Raw genomic sequence first — 18,943 nt, 5'->3', positions numbered from 1 at the left:
GCCTCAGATCACTGCCAACCTGGAAAGTTGAATGGTCTGCAGGGACACAGAAGAAGAGGAGATATTTCTCTTTAAAAAAGACCTACCTCAGACTTTTCTACTTCGGAAAGGGTTTCATTAAGCTTGCAAGTTGACTAAAGAGAAGGTGAAGACTGGCAAAAGAAGTGTATTTTGACGTGAAGCCTCCTGTTGTCTGTGATTTCGTGGTGGCTGATGAAAGACATTTCCCTCCTATTTTCCATCTTTTAAGTTTCTACTAATGTGTACTGCATAATATTGCCAGTGTTCCTCCGTGGTATCACCTGCTTTTTCTGCATGTTCAGTGGCCATTCTCAGCCTCATTAAAATTTTTGCTAGGATTGTAAGTGATGATTTTTAATAACATGTTTGGCCAATACACCATCAGTTGGCATTTAGGAACTACTCATGGCTAGTGACTAAAAAAGGAAGGTAGAGTTTTTTAGCAAAGAAGAAAGAGGAGTAGGATACCAGCTGGTTGTGCCAAGTGTCATGAATGTGGAATTAAATGCTTAGAAGAAAGGACAGGCATATATAATTCATTGCCCTTTGCAGAAAAAGTGAAATTGCCTAATTCTCTGGACATGGCTCAAGTCTTATGTGTTTGGGTTTTTTAAAGGCCAGATTCTACCAAGCTTTCTATAAAACTCTAAGCAAATGCTTGAACAGTTCTTGTATATCTGTAAAACAAAAAGATTTACAGGAGCTTTCAGTGGTCTAACTCATAGTAACTTTGGGAAGGGATGTGCTTTAAAATTGAAGGGGAAATTAAAATCGTTAACTGTTCAGCAGTGGTGATTTGTGACAGAGGAATGATCTGGCAGGGAGGGCAAGAAGGCCCATCTGCAAGAATGGATTAAACTGGCTGGAAGCAGGAATGCCAGAGACAGGAGGGCTCCCTGCAAGGGAGTGAAATTTCCCTTGGTGATGAGATAAAGAACAGCCACAGCATTGTCTTGTAGCCATTCTGCTATGGGAGTGCTCCGGGCCACCTTTGGGCAGCAGAGCTGGGCTGGGGGATGGCCCAAGGCCGGGCTGAGGTGTCCCATGGCATGGTTCATGGGATGGGTGCTGGTGCCAGTGTATATAAGGGCTAGTCTAGTGATGCATCTTTGCAGACTCCTTGTAGAACTGCTTATGGAGGTAGGATTCTGCCCAATGTGGTGTTCTTTTTTTTTTTTTTTTTTTTTTTAAAGTTTAAGCACAAGGATGTATTTAATTTGCCTCAAGGAGTATAATAAAAATTCCTGAACAACTTTTGAGAGATGTAAGTATGTATCATATCTAAAGGTTTTATGAATAACTTTTAAAAACATGCTTGCATGAAAATGAGCCTGAAAGTCACAGATGCTTATTTACTCAATACATAATATATAGCTATTCTGATTTACTGTGAAGAAATCATACAGTGTTTAATGTCCCAGTTTATTTTGAGCTGATTTATAACCACAGGCAGCCCAGATCAGCTGTGATCCTCATTCATAGGGTGGGATGAATTTGGTCACCTATAGTTTCTACAGCTTTTTGTCAAAGCTGAGACAGTTGTGTTTTTCTTATAGCTTGTGTTCATTTGAATATTCATACATATTTTGATGCAGAGTTTCGCCGTGCATTCTGAAAATGATTATTACTTGGAGGAAGCTAGAAGTACCTCTGTAGCTTCCTTGCTGGACGTTCATATATGATACACTCCAGAGGAACAACAGGTACCATGCCAGTTGCTTTTACTTAAAGAAGTGCTGTCTGATCTAGTTGATAGCTGATCTATCATTTAAACTGATGATGAACTGTGAAAATAACTTAGACTATGTTATTATCACATACATTAGAAGTAGAAATGAGTTGCACATTTTGGTCTCGCTGCAATATACCTGTGACAAATACACAAGCAAATGGTCTGCAAGTCTGGTAGTAGTGGTCAAAATCAGGTCCTGGACAAGAGTGAGAGAGCACAAGTGCAGCATGGAGGTTTAGCCTTTCACTGGTAACATGCAACCAATCCAATGATCATCCAAGCTGCAGTTCTAGGTGGCCAAAATCAGGTCCTGGACAAAAGTGATAGGACATTTTAATTGAAGAAAAAATAATAATAATAAAAAAATTGGCTCTAAAACCTTGAGACACTTTAGGAGATGTATCAGTAAGTGTTGCATTGCAGATAAGTCTTTGAGGTGGATTTCTCATCAAATTATCCACTTTAATTTTGCTTCAGGATTTCTTGTTGGGCATGAGCTGCATTATTTTTTAAGTGGGTGTCGTGGTTTCAGCCCGGCCGGTAACAAAGGACCCCGCAGCCGCTCGCTCACTCCTCCGCCCCCCTCCGGTGGGATGGGGAGGAGACGGAGGAGAGAAAAGGAAAAGAAACTGGAACCTCGAGGGTTGAGATAAAGGCAGTTTACTGGGACAAACACAAAAGAGATTACAACAACAACAACGGCACTAATGAAAAAAGGTATACAAAAAGAGTGATGCACAGTGCAACTGCTCACCACCCGGGACCCGACGCTCCGCCACTTCCCCCACCGAAAACAGAGCCCACCCCCCGGCCCGCTCCCCATTTATATACTGGGCAGGATGTCACATGGTATGGAATAGCTCCTTGGCTAGTTCAGGTCAGCTGCCCCGGCTATGCCCCCACCTCCCAGGTTCCTGTAAAAATTAACTCTATCCCAGCTGAACCCAGGACATTATCCACCCCTTATTCTATACCATCTACATCATGCCCAGATCTTACTTTTTTTTATTTTTTTCCAATCAACCACTACAACTTTCCTTGTCTTATATATAAGTATATGGACTCCACCCCCTGACCTCGCACACACACACACGGTGTTCCTTTAGCCTATGGGCTATCCCTCTAATGTGTCCATCAATTTTGGGGCTCTATCTGTTGTAACAGTTCTTCAGGATAAGAGAGAGATGGTGTGAGATGTTGGGTTGTTGTACGCTGCCTCTGGAACTTGTGGCTAGTACATTTGGTGCAACTCATGCCCCTGGTCTGCAGGTCGAAGATGTTGATCTTGAGGAAATTGGTGGGTGCCAGTTCAAGTTCTATTGCTGTTGTACTTGGCTCAGTTTCAAAAGTCCATCCTGTAGTCATTTGGATAATTCTCACAATAATACCCTTGATATGGCATATAGACACTATAGATACAATGACATGCATTGGCAGGTTATTTAGCAGTTAAATATCATACAGCCCAATTCACTGGCTATTCTCTCCCAAAATCAAATCTCCCTGAGGTACACATCGAACCTCCCCATCCTTCTGCATCACCCACCAGGTGTACCCAGGTCCTTGAGCAAAAACAACCCCTTGAATGGGTTTGCTTCTGCTTGAGGGAGGACTAACCCAGACTGTCTTTCCTAATATACTCCTCATGCGCACTACAGGGACTTTATCCCCTTCTACAGTATGTGGATCTCTTGGTTGGGCGGGGCCAGCCCGATTGGCGGATCCTCTAGTATTAACTAACCAGGTGGCTTTTGTTAAATGTGTATCCCAATGCTTGAAAGTTCCACCCCCCATCGCTCTCAATGTAGTTTTCAGCAGTCCATTGTACCGTTCAATTTTTCCGGAGGCTGGTGCGTGATAAGGGATGTGATACACCCACTCAATGCCATGTTCTTTGGCCCAGGTGTCTACGAGGTTGTTTCGGAAGTGAGTCCCGTTGTCCGACTCGATTCTTTCTGGGGTGCCGTGTTGCCATAAAATTTTCTCTTCAAGGCCCAGGATAGTGTTCTGGGCAGTGGCATGGGACACAGGGTATGTTTCCAGCCACCCAGTGGTTGCTTCCACCATTGTAAGCACATGGCACTTGCCTTGGCGTGTTCGTGGGAGTGTGATATAGTCAATCTGCCAGGCCTCCCACTGTTTATATTTCAGCCATCGTCCTCCATGCGACAGGGGTTTTTGCCGCTTGGCTTGCTTAATTGCAGCACATGTTTCACATTCATGGATGACCTGTGAGATAGTGTCCATGGTCAAGTCCACCCCTCGATCTCGAGCCCATCTATATGTTGCATCTCTTCCCTGATGGCCTGAGGTATCGTGGGCCCACTGAGCCATAAATAGCTCACCTCTACGTTGCCAGTCCAGGTCCACCTGAGACACTTCAATCTTGGCGGCCTGATCTGCCTGGTGGTTGTTTTGATGTTCTTCAGTGGCTCGACTCTTGGGTACATGAGCATCTACGTGACGTACTTTTACCACTAGCTTCTCTATCCGAACAGCGATATCTTGCCACAGTGCGGCAGCCCAGATGGGTTTACCTCTGCGCTGCCAGTTGCCCTTCTTCCATTGCTGTAGCCACCCCCATAGGGCATTTGCCACCATCCACGAGTCAGTATAGAGATAGAGCACTGGCCACTTTTCTCTTTCAGCAATGTCTAACGCTAGCTGGATGGCTTTCACCTCTGCAAACTGACTCGATTCACCTTCTCCTTCAGCAGTTTCTGCGACTAGTCGTGTAGGACTCCATACAGCAGCCTTCCACCTTCGATGTTTTCCCACAATGCGACAGGACCCATCAGTGAACAGGGCATATTGCCTCTCATTTTCTGGCAGTTTATTATACAGCGGGGCTTCTTCGGCCCGTGTCACCTCTTTCTCTGGCGACATTCCAAAATCTTTGCCTTCTGGCCAGTCCGTAATCACTTCTAACATTCCTGGGCGACCGGGGTTTCCTATGCGAGCTCGCTGTGTGATCAGTGCGATCCACTTACTCCACGTGGCGTCAGTCGCGTGATGCGTAGAGGAAACTTTCCCTTTGAACATCCAGCCCAGCACTGGCAGTCGAGGTGCTAAGAAGAGCTGTGTTTCAGTACCAACCACTTCTGAGGCGGCTCGAACTCCTTCATATGCTGCCAAGATCTCTTTTTCAGTTGGAGTATAGCGAGCCTCGGATCCTCGATATCCCCGACTCCAAAACCCCAGAGGTCGGCCACGGGTCTCCCCAGGTGCTTTCTGCCAAAGGCTCCAGGTAGGGCCATTCTCCCCAGCTGCAGTGTAGAGCATATTTTTAATATCTTGTCCTGTCCGGACTGGCCCAAGAGCTACTGCGTGAACAATCTCCTGCTTAATCTGTTCAAAGGCTTGTCGTTGCTCAGGCCCCCATTTAAAATCGTTCTTCTTCCGAGTAACTTGGTAGAGAGGGCTTACAATTTGACTGTAATTTGGAATATGCATTCTCCAAAAACCCACAACACCTAAGAAAGCCTGTGTTTCCTTTTTATTAGTCGGTGAGGACATAGCTGCTATTTTGTTGATGACGTCCACAGGGATCTGACGACGCCCATCTTGCCATTTTACTCCTAAGAACTGGATCTCCTGCGCAGGTCCCTTGACCTTACTTTCTTTTATGGCAAAACCAGCCTTCAAAAGGATTTGGATTATTTTCTTCCCTTTCTCAAAAACTTCTTCTGCCGTGTTGCCCCATACGATGATGTCATCAATATATTGCAGGTGCTCTGGAGCTTCACCTTTTTCTAGTGCAGCCTGGATCAGTCCATGACAAATGGTGGGGCTGTGTTTCCACCCCTGGGGCAGTCGATTCCAGGTGTACTGGACGCCCCTCCAAGTGAAAGCAAACTGAGGCCTGCACTCCGCTGCCAAGGGAATGGAGAAAAATGCATTAGCAATGTCAATTGTGGCATACCACTTAGCTGCCTTTGATTCCAGTTCATATTGAAGCTCTAACATATCTGGCACAGCAGCGCTTAGCGGTGGCGTGACTTCATTCAGCCCACGATAATCTACTGTTAGTCGCCATTCCCCATTGGATTTCTGCACGGGCCATATGGGACTATTAAAGGGTGAGTGAGTCTTGCTGATCACTCCTTGGCTCTCCAGTTGGCAAATCAGCTTATGGATTGGGATCAGGGAGTCTCGGTTGGTGCGATATTGTCGCCGGTGCACCGTCGTGGTAGCAATTGGCACCTGTTGTTCTTCAACCTTCAGCAACCCCACAACCGAAGGGTCTTGGGAGAGACCCGGCAGGGTAGACAGCTGTTCAATCTCCTCCGTCTCCAATGCAGCTATACCAAAGGCCCAACGGTACCCTTTTGGGTCCTTGAAATACCCCCTCCTGAGATAATCTATACCAAGGATGCACGGGGCCTCTGGGCCAGTCGCAATGGGGTGTTTATGCCACTCATTCCCGGTTAGACTCATTTCAGCTTCCAATACGGTTAGCTCTTGGGATCCCCCTGTCACACCAGAGATACAGATGGGTTCTGCCCCTTTATAACTAGATGGCATTAGGGTACATTGTGCACCAGTGTCCACTAGAGCCTTATATTCCTGTGGGTCTGATGTGCCAGGCCATCGAATCCACACTGTCCAGTAGACTCGGTTGTCCCTCTCCTCCACCTGGCTGGAGGCAGGGCCCCTCTAATCCTGGATAGAACATCCGTTACTCACTTTCTGCACACGTAAATCGGAAGTCCCTTCAAGGGGATCAGAAATGAGATCAGCCCATCTACTGCGTCTGGGGGACTGCTCACGGGAAACTGGAGCAGCAGTTTTCCAAGAATTCTCTTTTCTGGTTGCTTTTTCTCGCAACTCCTGTACCCGTGCATCCAAGACTGAAGTGGGTTTTCCATCCCACTTCCTCATGTCCTCTCCATGGTCACGCAGGTAAAACCACAGGTTAGCCCGTCGAGTGTACTTTCTCTCTCCTCTCTCTTGGGCAGAGGAACGCTTACTCCCAATAACTGCGATGCGGGCCTGTACAGGTGAGGAGGAGGACAGATCCACTTTGAATTGCTGGAACTCTCGGGACAACTCCTCCACAGCTGAGACACAGGCCCGTAGGGAGGAAGAGAGACTCCCTTCGTATTGCCGGAGTTGGACAGCCAATTCATCCACCGTTTGTCCATAGCCTTCTCTCCAGGACATTACTGCCAATGAGTTGGCATAGGTTGGTGGTGCACTTCGTAGAAACTTCCGCCACATGGGTTGTGTGCATTGGACTTCATCTGGATCTGTGGGTGACTGCGCATTTTCTGGATCATTGTAAATCACCTCCAGCACGGCTAATTCTCTCAGGTACTGAATACCTCTCTCCATGGTGGTCCACTTGCCTTGGTGACATGTAACTTCATCCCTGAAGGGGTATCTTTCCTTTACACCTAACAAAAGTCGCCTCCAGAGGCTGAGGACTTGTGTTTTTCTCCCAATCGCCTTGTCGATGCCCCCTTCCCTAGACAGAGATCCCAGCTGCTTGGCTTCCTTACCCTCTAATTCCACACTACTAGCCCCGCTATCCCAGCATCGGAGCAGCCAGGTAACAATGTGCTCACCTGGGTGGCGGCTAAAATCTTTTCGCATGTCACGCAACTCACTCATGGATAGAGATCGGGTAATTATTTCAGGTTCTGCCTCTACCTCCTGTTCTCGCGATGACCCTGGTTCATCTTCATCTCTCGCTAAGCGAACTGATTTCTTTGTGTGTTTCTTTTTCTGTACAGGGGCGACTGATACTGGCACAGGCTGGTTCTCTGGTTCAGCTGCAGTGTCTGTCACCGGGGTAGGGGTAGTCATGGTACCTGTTGTCGTGGTAGGGGCAGCCACGGTGCTTGTTGTCGGGGTAGGGGCAGCCACGGTGTCTGTTGTCAGGGTTTGGGTAGCCACGGTACATGTTGTCCTGTTTTCCATCTTTTCCCCCTTTTCCCCCCGAGGGTGCTGCATAATATCAAGCAGTGTTTGGTAGATATTGGCCAGAGCCCAGCACAGTGCAGCGAGTTGTATGTCTTTGGAATAGCCACAGCATTTTTCTTTCAAATATTCTGTCACTTCATAAGGGTTCTGTAGTTGTTCGGGAGTGAACTTCCAAGTCACTGGCGGTGAGAAGTTCTCTAGATACTTGCCCATATGCTCCCACATGCCGTGCCACCCATGAGTCTCCAGCTTTGGGGGAGATCTCTGAGTGGTACTCTTAAAGAGCGTTTTTGTAGCCCTAAACAAGACCTGAAACATATTCAGGAGGCATAGCACTAACAGCACACTGGCTTGCGCATCCCAAGGATATTCAAAATTCTCAAAAGCTGTTGTAATTAGTCGGAAGGAGAAGAGGGAGGTGAACGGACGGGGGGAGGTATCCCCCCCTAATTTCCCCATGGATTGGGTGTAATTACCAATAAAATCCGACAGAAGGCGCCCAAAGTATGGAAATGATATCACTGCCTCATACAGATACCAGCTTAACCTCATGACCAGTGATGTAATCATTTCATAAGTCGACATTGCCCAGTACAGCAAAATGATAATCCCAATCACTCTCCCAGAGATGAGATACGCAACTACAGGCAATACATAGAGCATATAAGAGCTTACAAAACGCCACCATGTAAACAAATGAAACAACATTGTGACTAACATCTATATATCTAAGAAATGCGTTTGGCAAATTTGTTTCAACACGCTCTGGCCAGATCTGTCGTTATCTCAACCCTTCTGCCCCACGTTGGGCGCCAAAAAGGACTGTCGTGGTTTCAGCCCGGCCGGTAACAAAGGACCCCGCAGCCGCTCGCTCACTCCTCCGCCCCCCTCCGGTGGGATGGGGAGGAGACGGAGGAGAGAAAAGGAAAAGAAACTGGAACCTCGAGGGTTGAGATAAAGGCAGTTTACTGGGACAAACACAAAAGAGATTACAACAACAACAACGGCACTAATGAAAAAAGGTATACAAAAAGAGTGATGCACAGTGCAACTGCTCACCACCCGGGACCCGACGCTCCGCCACTTCCCCCACCGAAAACAGAGCCCACCCCCCGGCCCGCTCCCCATTTATATACTGGGCAGGATGTCACATGGTATGGAATAGCTCCTTGGCTAGTTCAGGTCAGCTGCCCCGGCTATGCCCCCACCTCCCAGGTTCCTGTAAAAATTAACTCTATCCCAGCTGAACCCAGGACAGTGGGTTACCTGGCCTGCCTCACTTGCAAGCAACAGACTGGTAGAATTTCAGGCACAGTAACAGACAGATTTTCATCTTTTACCAAATTATTTTTCAGACTCCTGGCTTACAGTATGTCAGGAAATGAAAGGGACTTGTGCTCTGCAATGAAGACTTTAAAGTTCCTGTATGGAAGTGTAAGTCCTCTGAACCTGTATGTTCCCTTATATTTCCATGCGGGGGTTGGTCATAATCTAGTTTAAGTTTTGCAAGTGATGCTTGTTATTCTGAAAAACTTATATTACTGCTGCCACTTAACATGCAGTATTTGAGGACTATTCTGTATGTCTCTAAAAAGAGCATCCAATTTTCTCCTATTTGTTCAGCATGCAGCTCACTTTTTCAGACCTAATTTTCCCCTTTCAAAGAGCAATGAGAAAGTTGCCTTGCTTGGGTACATTTATTGTGTCTCTACTTCAGGCTCAGAAATACTTAACTTGAATGTTTCTGCTTGCTCTTTGAACTGAAATAACCATTTTCCTCCCTGCAGTCTTCATGAAAAACCCCTCTGTCACAAAACACTGTAATTGGCAGAAGTGAGACTGTCCAAGTGGCCTTGTTTGTAACCTGCTTGTTTAGTTCAGTGATTCTGAGGGCTCCATCTACATCTTGCAGAAATTAACTGATTTGGATCTTAAGTCTTAGAGTAGCAGCTATTGAATGCCCAAGTCATATAACACATTCACTGGAGCTTACAGAGTAAACCTGTGTTTAATGTCAGTTGGTCAATGAGTTATAAACAACAATCTGTGCTATTAAATTAATTGCAGCTGAATATATGAAGATATATATGTATGTATGTGTATCAGAGATGCAGAGATTGCTTTGATGGTAGTGTTTAGAAGACCAATAAATCAGGCCAGTTTTAAACTTTAAAACAAAATTATGCTAAATTCATTCACTTGTGAATTCATTACTTTATGACAATGGTTAGATCCTAGACATTATTTAACATTGTCACTACATATACAGAACTGTTGATCTTTAATGCTTGTATTCTAAATTATCTAAGGGTATAAAATATCAGAGCTGATTCCACGTAGCAGATATGGCTATGGTCCTTGGTGGTCTTAGTAGCCAAAGACAAGTTGGAGAGCTCTTTGAAGAGAGAAATCAAGACTGAAGTGGGCTTGTTTTCTGTCTCCTCTGTGGAAATAAATGCTGATGATTTTATGCTGCTTGCCCCCTCCCAGAAGAGTGGTTTCATCTGCTGCCCATGCTACTTTTCTTGGGTTTTGGTTTTGACAGTCATCATTGTCTATTGAGCAGGATGCCCTGCATATTCACAGTTTGGTTGTCACATTTCTCAGACACTTATGTAAAGTCCTTGCGCATTGTGCCTGGCTATGCTGTCGCAGTGTTGCCAAATACTTGGATACTGTTGTTCCTTACGTTATTTTAAAATGCTTATATTTGGATTGAATGGAAGCTAATACTAATTCTATCCTGATTACTGGACTTATAGATGTTTCAGGCTTCTGCTTTTGGTACAGAGTTATCGTGTATTCTAGGCTGGACTTGCATAGATATTCAGTAGTAGTGTCAGTCTAGAAATGGCCCTTGTACCTTTGGTGCTGTGATCATCACTGCAGTGATCATTAGTGCACTCACTAGGAGCTCGCCCAGTCTTGCTTCCAGCTGATGAAAACCAGAAACTGCTTCACCATATTCTTTCAGGTCTGATTAGTGTATTAGTTCTTTAAAGTAGGAGAGCATCAGCTGAAATGTCTGGCAGCCTTACCAACACAGCAGAAGCATGATGATAAGGGCATTTGCTGAGGGTATGGGAGACCTGAGTTCAGGTCTCAGCTTTTAATGGGTTGACTGGGCCTTTGAGCTTACACCTCATTTTTCTTGATACCACTGTAACTGGTGCATGCGTGGTTATTTTTTCCTATGGTATCTTCTTAAGTGTCACTGAAAATGTTCCCATTGGTTATATGAGCTTTGCACGGTGATTGCTGCTGGGGCATTGCTGAAATAAAATCAATTAGAAATGCTTATTTAGGTGTATTCCCACTGCTCTTATAAACCCTATTTATGAACTCAGGTGACCCTGCTGTGCTAGCTATCGTACAACTATAGGTAGACAGGACCTGCTGTGAAGACCTTATTAATATAAGAAACATAAATACCAAATATATCTGAAAAAAAGGAGAGAAAAGACTCTTAAGAATTGGGTAAAGATCAAAGAGGTTTTGCTCTGTTAATCTTAATTTCCTTTTAAGCAAAAGTAGCTTTTCTTCAGAAGAGGAAATTCTGCTTATTCATCCCTCACATCCATCTTGTTTTCCCATAAATGGACTGCTAGTACACATAGACCCTGCTTAAGGTGACTTTCTAGAAAGATGAACACTGGGTTTTCAGGCCTTTCAGGATCCATTTCTGTGTTTACTTCCCAATGTTTCCAGTTTCCATGCTTTTATTGTAAGTTTTGTGATACTTGGCATTGTGATAAAGTAGAACCTTTGAATATGATGGTTGCATAAGCATTATAATATTCTTTCCTTAAAAATATCTGAGCATAGAGCAACCTAATAATTACTTTCACTCTCTCACAGTTGCAAAATTAAGTAAGCTGCAGTCATATTTCCAGTTTCAAAGTCTCAGAACATGGAAAGGCAAGTGGCAAAAAGGTAAATGTGCCACTTAATTGAATTATCATACTTCTGTGGGCTAGCCTGGGATTTTTTGAGGCCTGCCCCATGTGTTATGTACTCTGGTGTTCCCAGTGCTTCAGAAGAGCAATGTTGCCCCTGTATTTAAATGAGGTACTCAATGGTACTGAAAAGGTGGTTCACTGGAAGGCAGTTGAATAATCCTATTTCAGGTTTACATCATTTGTTTAAGTGATTTACACAATATAAACAGCTGCTAACGAAGTTCTCTTTGCATCAGGTTTACAGAGGCATTCAGGCTTTTTGTCTTAAGTGCAGGTAAAGGCTTCCTTCAAATACTTTAGACCTTGTGACATTCATTTTATCAGGTGAGGAAGGTGGCTGACATAGCCTGATCAGCCAAATGGAGCTGGGTGGGATTACACCTTGAAACCGTAGAGACTCCTGCGTCTCTCAGAGGCTCAAGAAAGCAGGATGGGAAAGCACAACTGAGGTGACAAAAGGTGGCAGAGGTTTTATCGGAAACTAATGAAAGTATGGGCCTCAAAGAAGCCTGATTTCTCAAGGGCATAAATGAAAGCAGCAGAATTGTTTCTGCCTGAACTTTGATTAATACAGTGACTATGAAAAGAAACGTGATAGCTGGCAGTGTACTCCTGGAGACATGAATTTTTTGTAGAGTTGAAGATTTGCAAGAGATGCCAGTAGAAGACATGCCAAGATGGGGGCTGAAGAATAGCTACCCATAAATATGCAAGCCTACTTAAAACTTTAAAAATGATTTTTAAAAGCAATATTTTACATTTTCTCTGAATTTTATACAGTCATACCCTACAAAATCCATTTTATCATCTATTACTTCATTTTAATATGTGGCTTTGCTAAGATGTGAATTGCATATATAATTTACTTAAGTCTGAACAGTTTCCCAGATCTGGGACATATTCTACTACAGTTCTCTAATGTCAGCTTCATTGGACAAAGAGGAAAGGTAGCATTTTTGCCCCAGCTTTATTTTTCAGAACTACTTTCTCTCACATCTCTTTGATTCCAGCTTTTTAAAAATAAAATAAAAAAAAGAGGGGGTGAGCCTCCTCTTTTTTCTTTTTCCCTCCTCAAAGAGGATAAAATAGAAGAACAAATTGAAATCAGTCGTGTTTAGTGATTTCACTGAATCCATGGCTTCTGAGTAAGCTTTCAGACAAAATATTGGGCCACCTCCTCTCCTTTCTACTTGGCTTGCATCTATATGCGAGCGCCTCAGAGTTGGAAGTGGAGACTCAGGCCTGACATGGTTTGCATATTCGTGTCTATTCTAGAGAGAGATGAATAGACAGTGAGCCGCCTGATGGACTGTCTGCAGGAGTTCAGAGCCTCAGTTCAATGGGTTGCACATATAGCTACATTAGAAACAACAACAGGAGGTGGAGGAGGAAATGAAACAAAAACCTCTTCCCCCTCATTTGCTGTCTTTCATGATGCTACAAATAGCAATTACTTTAAGAAGGCGGAGAAACATTTGCCCCCAGCAAAAGACAATCTGTACAGCACAGAAATGGTGATGCTTTGCCTGGGTTTTCCAATCTTGGTATCATACCCAGATAGTTAATAGGCCTTTGTGACCCTGTGACCCTGCCCAGCCTTACTTGTACCCCCCACCCTGCCCATGGGGCCAGGAGTCCCATTACAGCCAGCCCAGGACCATTGATCTTGCTGTAGTGATGCCATAGGATGCTGGTCCTCATCTTCTCTGTCCTGTCTCCTGGGTGGACCCCTTGGGTGAGCTGAGACACCCAGTCAACAGGACTATGTTGTCTTTCTACTCATTGTAATTATCGGAGCAATTCTCCAGGATCAGGATTTACAATCTCTGTCAAAGAGCTGTACATGGGGATTTTTACTATGAAATCTGGATGTTCTTCACTCCAGTTTTATTTTTATGCAAGAAGAAAGAAAATCACCCCACCTCTTATACCAGTACTATTTTTTTCAAGGGATTCTCACAAATGCTTTTCCCATACCATTTTTCTTTTTATTTTACCCCCTATTCACCTGAGTTTATAAATTTTAATATACAATCTGCAAATAGACATACAGAGTAAACAAAAGTGCAAGACAAACAAGAAGGATTCAGGACTGAGAGTTATAGTGGCAATTTCAGAATAATTCTCAGTGTGTTTTTTCCCTGTGTTTTCTGTGAACAGGCTGCCATTGCAGCCTAAAAGCACTGGAAATGTTGGTTTGTGGTGCCCCCCCCCCCCCCCCCCCCCCCTTTTTTTTTTCCCCTTTCAAAACACTTTGTGATCCTGGTCCAAAGACCACAGAAATCTGTAAGAGTCATTCCACAGACTGTGAGACTTTGGAAGACCCTCTATGTGTTTTAACTTGTACTCTTCACAAACTTCAGGTTTGATTGCAGAGAGCTTTTGCTCAGGCTCCAGAGGAACTCCTGGGACAACAGCTCCTCTCAGCACTGTTCGCTCTGGTGTAACTAGTGCAGGTCTCTCGAGCTGGCAGTAGAGTTAAGACAGATCTTCCCTGTTGACTTGCATGTGGTACTACAGAAAGGAGGCAACATGAGCTATAGACCATAAGACACAGTCCTTTCAAAAGACAACACCATAAAAGAATTTCTAATGAAACATTTTGTTTGTCCCAACTTACCTTTTGGGGGGGAATATTTTTACATCAGGAGGGATAGCAGTGGAAAGCCTTAGTACATCACTGTAACTTCAAATTAAGCATCTTTATCCAGAAGTGCAGTTAAAGATACATATGAGACAGCCAGAGGCAGAGGTTTCCTTGCTAGCCAGAAGTGCAGTGTTGAATCAAGGATGAATAAAGCTCTGTACTTCCCCAGGTATTCTCATTGTCAAGATTAACATTTCTCCCCATTCCCTCCATGCTACCTACCCTTTAAGCTTTGTCATCCTTCTCATTGGCTTCTTGTGTGCTCTCTTCTGAGATGTCAAAACCTTTGTACATTTGTCTGTGCAGTGCAAAGCCTTGCTGGGTTCATCTGCCTGGGGGTTTTCTAGGCCAAGTCCCCAAGGGTCTTAGAGTGCCACGTGATCTTTATACCTGTAGTGGGTTGACCCTGGCCGCCAGCCAAGCATTCACCCTACATTTCTCTCGCTCTCCTCTCCCATGGGATGGGAAGAAAATAGAAGGAAGGCGAGAAGACTTGTGGATTGAGATAATGACAGTTCAATAGGGAAAGCAAAAGCTGCGAGCACAAACAAAGCAAAAAGAGGAGTTTATTCACTACTTCCCATCAGCAGGCAAATGTCCAGCCTCTTCCTGAAAAGTAGGGCCTCAGCACATGTAGTGTTTGCTTGGGAAGACAAATAGCATGGCCTGCATCAGAAATAGTGTGGCCAGTAGGAGAAAGGAGGTGATTGTTCCCCTGTACTCAGCACTGGTGAGGCCGCACCTCAAATACTGTGTTCAGTGTTGGGCCCCTCACTACAAGACAGACATTTTGGTGCTGGAGCGTGTCCAGAGAAGGGCAACCAAGTTGGTGAGGGGCCTGGAGCACAAGTCCTGTGAGGAACGGCTGAGGGAGCTGGGGCTGTTTAGTCTGGTGAGGAGGAGGCTGAGGGGAGACCTTATAGCTCTCTACAGCTACCTGGAAGGGGGTTGTAGTGAGGTGGGTGCTGGTCTCTTTTGTCAGGTGGCTGGAGATAGGATGAGAGGAAATGGCCTCAAGTTGCGGCAAGGGAGATTTAGGTTAGATATTAGGAAAAATTTTTTTACTGAGAGGGTTGTCAGACATTGGAATAGGCTGCCCAGGGAAGTGGTTGAGTCACCATCCCTGGAGGAAAAAGCGCGTAGACAACGTATTCCATAACATGGTTTAGTGGGCATGGTTGATGGTTGGACTCAATGATCTTGAAGGTCTTTTCCAACCTAAATGATTCTATGATTCCCTTTTTATCTTCCTTTCCCCAAGCTTTTATTGCTGAGCATGATGTCATATGGCATGGGCTATCCTTTTGGTCAGTTGGGTTCAGCTTTCCTGTTTAATGCTTTTCTTAGCCTTCAGATGTACTCGCGTAGATGGGCAGTATGAGCATACTTTGATCAGTGTCAGGTTTTTGCCTCAGGAAGAAGTAGAATTGTTCTTAAACACCTTTTTTCAGGCAGCCTGGCAAAGAGGCTGATCCTGCATGTGAAGGAAGAGAGTGACAAATAAGAGAAGCTGTGAGAAGTAGTACGATTGCTTGGGTTTGGACTGTGCTTAAAGTCTTGAAAAGCAATAAATGGGACTGAGAATGAAAAAAAAAAGTCAAAGTAGAAAAAGCAATGAGAATAGGCTGGGTTGCAGGAACCAGGGATGAAAGAAATGAAGTTTGTCTAGTGGTGGTAGAGAAGTAAAAAACCTGAATATCCTTATTCTGACCTGAGTGTCCTATGCAGTATCTGGTGAAAAGGCCACTTTCTGGACTGCAGCAAGGAAAAATTGGTCAGTTCTCATAGTTTTATATCAACTGAGGATTCAAGATGTCTGCCTTTTTTTTTTTTATTTTTTATTACATGTTATTAACAAGCAGTAAGTGGACTATCAGGATCAATGTTAGCAGTACAACAGATAGACCACAATGCCAGACACTTACGACATTATAATGTACCACTACAAATTCCTAACCACCCTTCTGTAATCCCAAGAAATTATAATCCTGCATGTGTGTGTGTGTGTGCACACATGCACACATACCAGGCTGAATGTGTTAGCAGCACACATCCCCTCTCCTGGCAGTGCGTGTTCCCCTCCTTGCACACCCTGTGTGGGAGATGCGGGTTGCTCCAGCCACATGTGGACCTTGTCAGGCCCCAGACGCTGCTGACCCACACGGCTGTGACAAAGCCCTTCAGGAGTCCCAGCTGCACACCAAAGGTGAGCCCCTATGTACAGCTGATAGGTGTAAGAGGTGGTTTTTCAGGGTGGACAGTACAGTTTCAGTGAGGAGTTCTGCAGGATGTGTTTGTGCAGTGGGAGAAGCAGGTAAGAGTTGTCACACATGAACTAAATTTAACCTTTCTTGCTTGCCTGTGAGCCAGTCTTAACTTTAGCATTTCATAACGTTAAAGACTTCACAGCTGTAATGTCCCTTTAATGTGGGTGTATGAATGAATAATAAGTGACTATTCTTTTTGCTTGTTACTACCATTCCTTTTTCTATTTGAAAGCCTCCTAATTGTACCTTAGAGCAGGACCATATTTCCTGATAGTTTTGGAAAGGCCTTAAAGAAGTGAGTAGCTAAGAACAAAAGTCAGTTAATGTATTAGTTGATTGTAAATAACGAACCCCAAGTCTCCCAATTTTGTGTAAGAAACAGAGATCTCTTTGAAGATTACAGATTAACACCGTCTACAACTGTGTAAGACACCACACTATTCTCTGGAGAAGCTGTTTTTTGTTTTCAAGGAAGCATTTTTTTCTTTTTCTTCTAGGCAGTGCTTTCTCACATGGTTCCTTTAGGAATTCAGTTGTACTTTTCCCTGTTTTCCTTTGGCATAATTAAAAGTAAACTTCAATTCTTTCTTGTTTGCCTATGAGGACAGCTTTTTCCCCCAGATCTTCCAGGAAGAGAGGAAGAGAAATCCCTTTCCAGTTCAGTGCTTTCCATTTACAATAAAGGCATCTCAAACATGCACATAGACTTACACACATCTTCTCTCTCTCATGGAACTTGAAAAATAATCCTAAAATTCCACAATTTTTTATGCCAAATAAGAAAAATCCAACTTGAACATTGTGTTCCTTTGGAATTATTTTAGGGGCGGGGTGGAGAAGATACTTATAAAATGTTTGTGTTTTAATTTTTTTTTTTTTTTTCTCTCCAGCCCCTTTTCCCTCTCTTTTTCTCCTCTTTCACTCCAACTCCCTCGGTTCGCCCCAAATCTATTAAGAGTACAGGAGAAAAATAATCAAGAATTAGGATATCCCTAACCTACCACTCAGAGGATTCTTGCCTGCTAGAAGGTTTGCATTCCAGAGGAGAATTCTTAAAGAACCCAAAATTTAATCTTTCATGCTTTTTCTCTTACAAAACTCTGTGATCAGAGACATCTTAAAAATTATTCTTTTAGCCTAAGATCAGCTTGTATTTTTAGACAAAAGTATGCATCTAAAGTTCACTGCACAAAGCATCCCATTTTAATAACTTAAGCTCATGAAAAAAGTGTCCCAATAATTCAGACAATTAACCCTGATACCTTTATAACTCGTGGTTCCCCCTCAGGAACACTGAATCTTTTTTTATAACTTTAGCTGGGAAACTAGCTGCCTAGTAAAGGGTATGTACATTCCCATTAGAATGGCTATTTCTCACATCAAAAATATAGTAAGCCATTAAACCCTTAAAATGTAATCATTAACATTTAGCACACTATGCCTGATGCATTAAAAACATTATGTGCAGCTGATCTCTCTGACTCACTTAGGGAAATATCAAATGGCTTCAATGTACCTTTGCTTTATCCTTTAATTTTAGGTGATATTGCTGTGTTCTTACTAATTTGCTTCAGTGAGTTCTCCTATGTGTTTATAATTTGAAAATTACAAAATATATGTAGTCTTTTAGAGAGCTAAATCTGACTCACTATTTTTCATTCTGACTTTCAGGAAGTTTTAAGTGTTGGTTTGTGAAGTAAATTCACTATCATTTAAATATCTTTTGTTAAATTAATACCTACTGTATAATATGACATACAGCCTAATTCATATTCATTCTTTGTAGATACCACACATTAAATCTTCATATTTAATGATTATATGATCCCTAGATTTCCTTTTAGAAGAATCTCCTTCTGTTCCTTGACCATGAGAAAGTGCAAACATACGTATGTACATTAAATGTTATCCTTTGAACTTTCTAACCAGGTGTACTTGAGTTCTCCATACTGACATTAAACATTTGATAGTATTTTGTAGCTCGATAGAATATTCACTATTATTTCTTCTTGAAGTTTTCCAGTTTAAATTGGACCTATGTGGACATTTCAGCCATTTTTGAAATTGTATTCCAATGGCTCATAGCTAGAATTTTTTTCTTTGGTTCATAAAAAGTGTCAGGTCTCCTATGTTTTACTCTGCATTATAAAGGGGGAAATTATAGAAGTCTTAAATTTGGAGGAAGAAAAACATTCTTCCCAATTAGCACAGTATTTTCACATCATAGTCATTGATAGTAAATTTAGTGTTCCACATGTTACATGTAAGAGACTCTGCATTTTTTAGTGGGTCAGCTATCCTTTTTTTTAATAAGGAAATTCTCCCATGAGGGTATGTGTAACTGTAAATTAAGTCTCTCTGCCTTCTCTGGCTCAGGGAAAGACCTTTACAT

At 43.4% G+C, this 18,943-nt stretch overlaps 1 long non-coding RNA gene across 7 annotated transcripts in view; it reads left to right on the top strand.

Moving 5' to 3' along the window:
* The window catches only part of LOC126042069 (uncharacterized), a 92,658-nt gene that overhangs the window by 33,516 nt on the left and 40,199 nt on the right, over positions 1-18,943 (top strand). For all 7 annotated transcript variants that reach the window (XR_007507058.1, XR_007507057.1, XR_007507056.1 and 4 more), the window contains exon 2: positions 9,034-9,112. This is a non-coding gene — a long non-coding RNA (uncharacterized LOC126042069). The remainder of the gene's footprint in view (positions 1-9,033; positions 9,113-18,943) is intronic.

This window comes from Accipiter gentilis, chromosome 8 (genome assembly GCF_929443795.1).
Source record: "Accipiter gentilis chromosome 8, bAccGen1.1, whole genome shotgun sequence".
In the NCBI taxonomy this organism is placed as follows: Eukaryota; Metazoa; Chordata; class Aves; order Accipitriformes; family Accipitridae; genus Astur; species Astur gentilis.
Note: the sequence above shows the minus strand (reverse complement) of the source record. Positions and strands in the feature narration are given on the sequence as shown.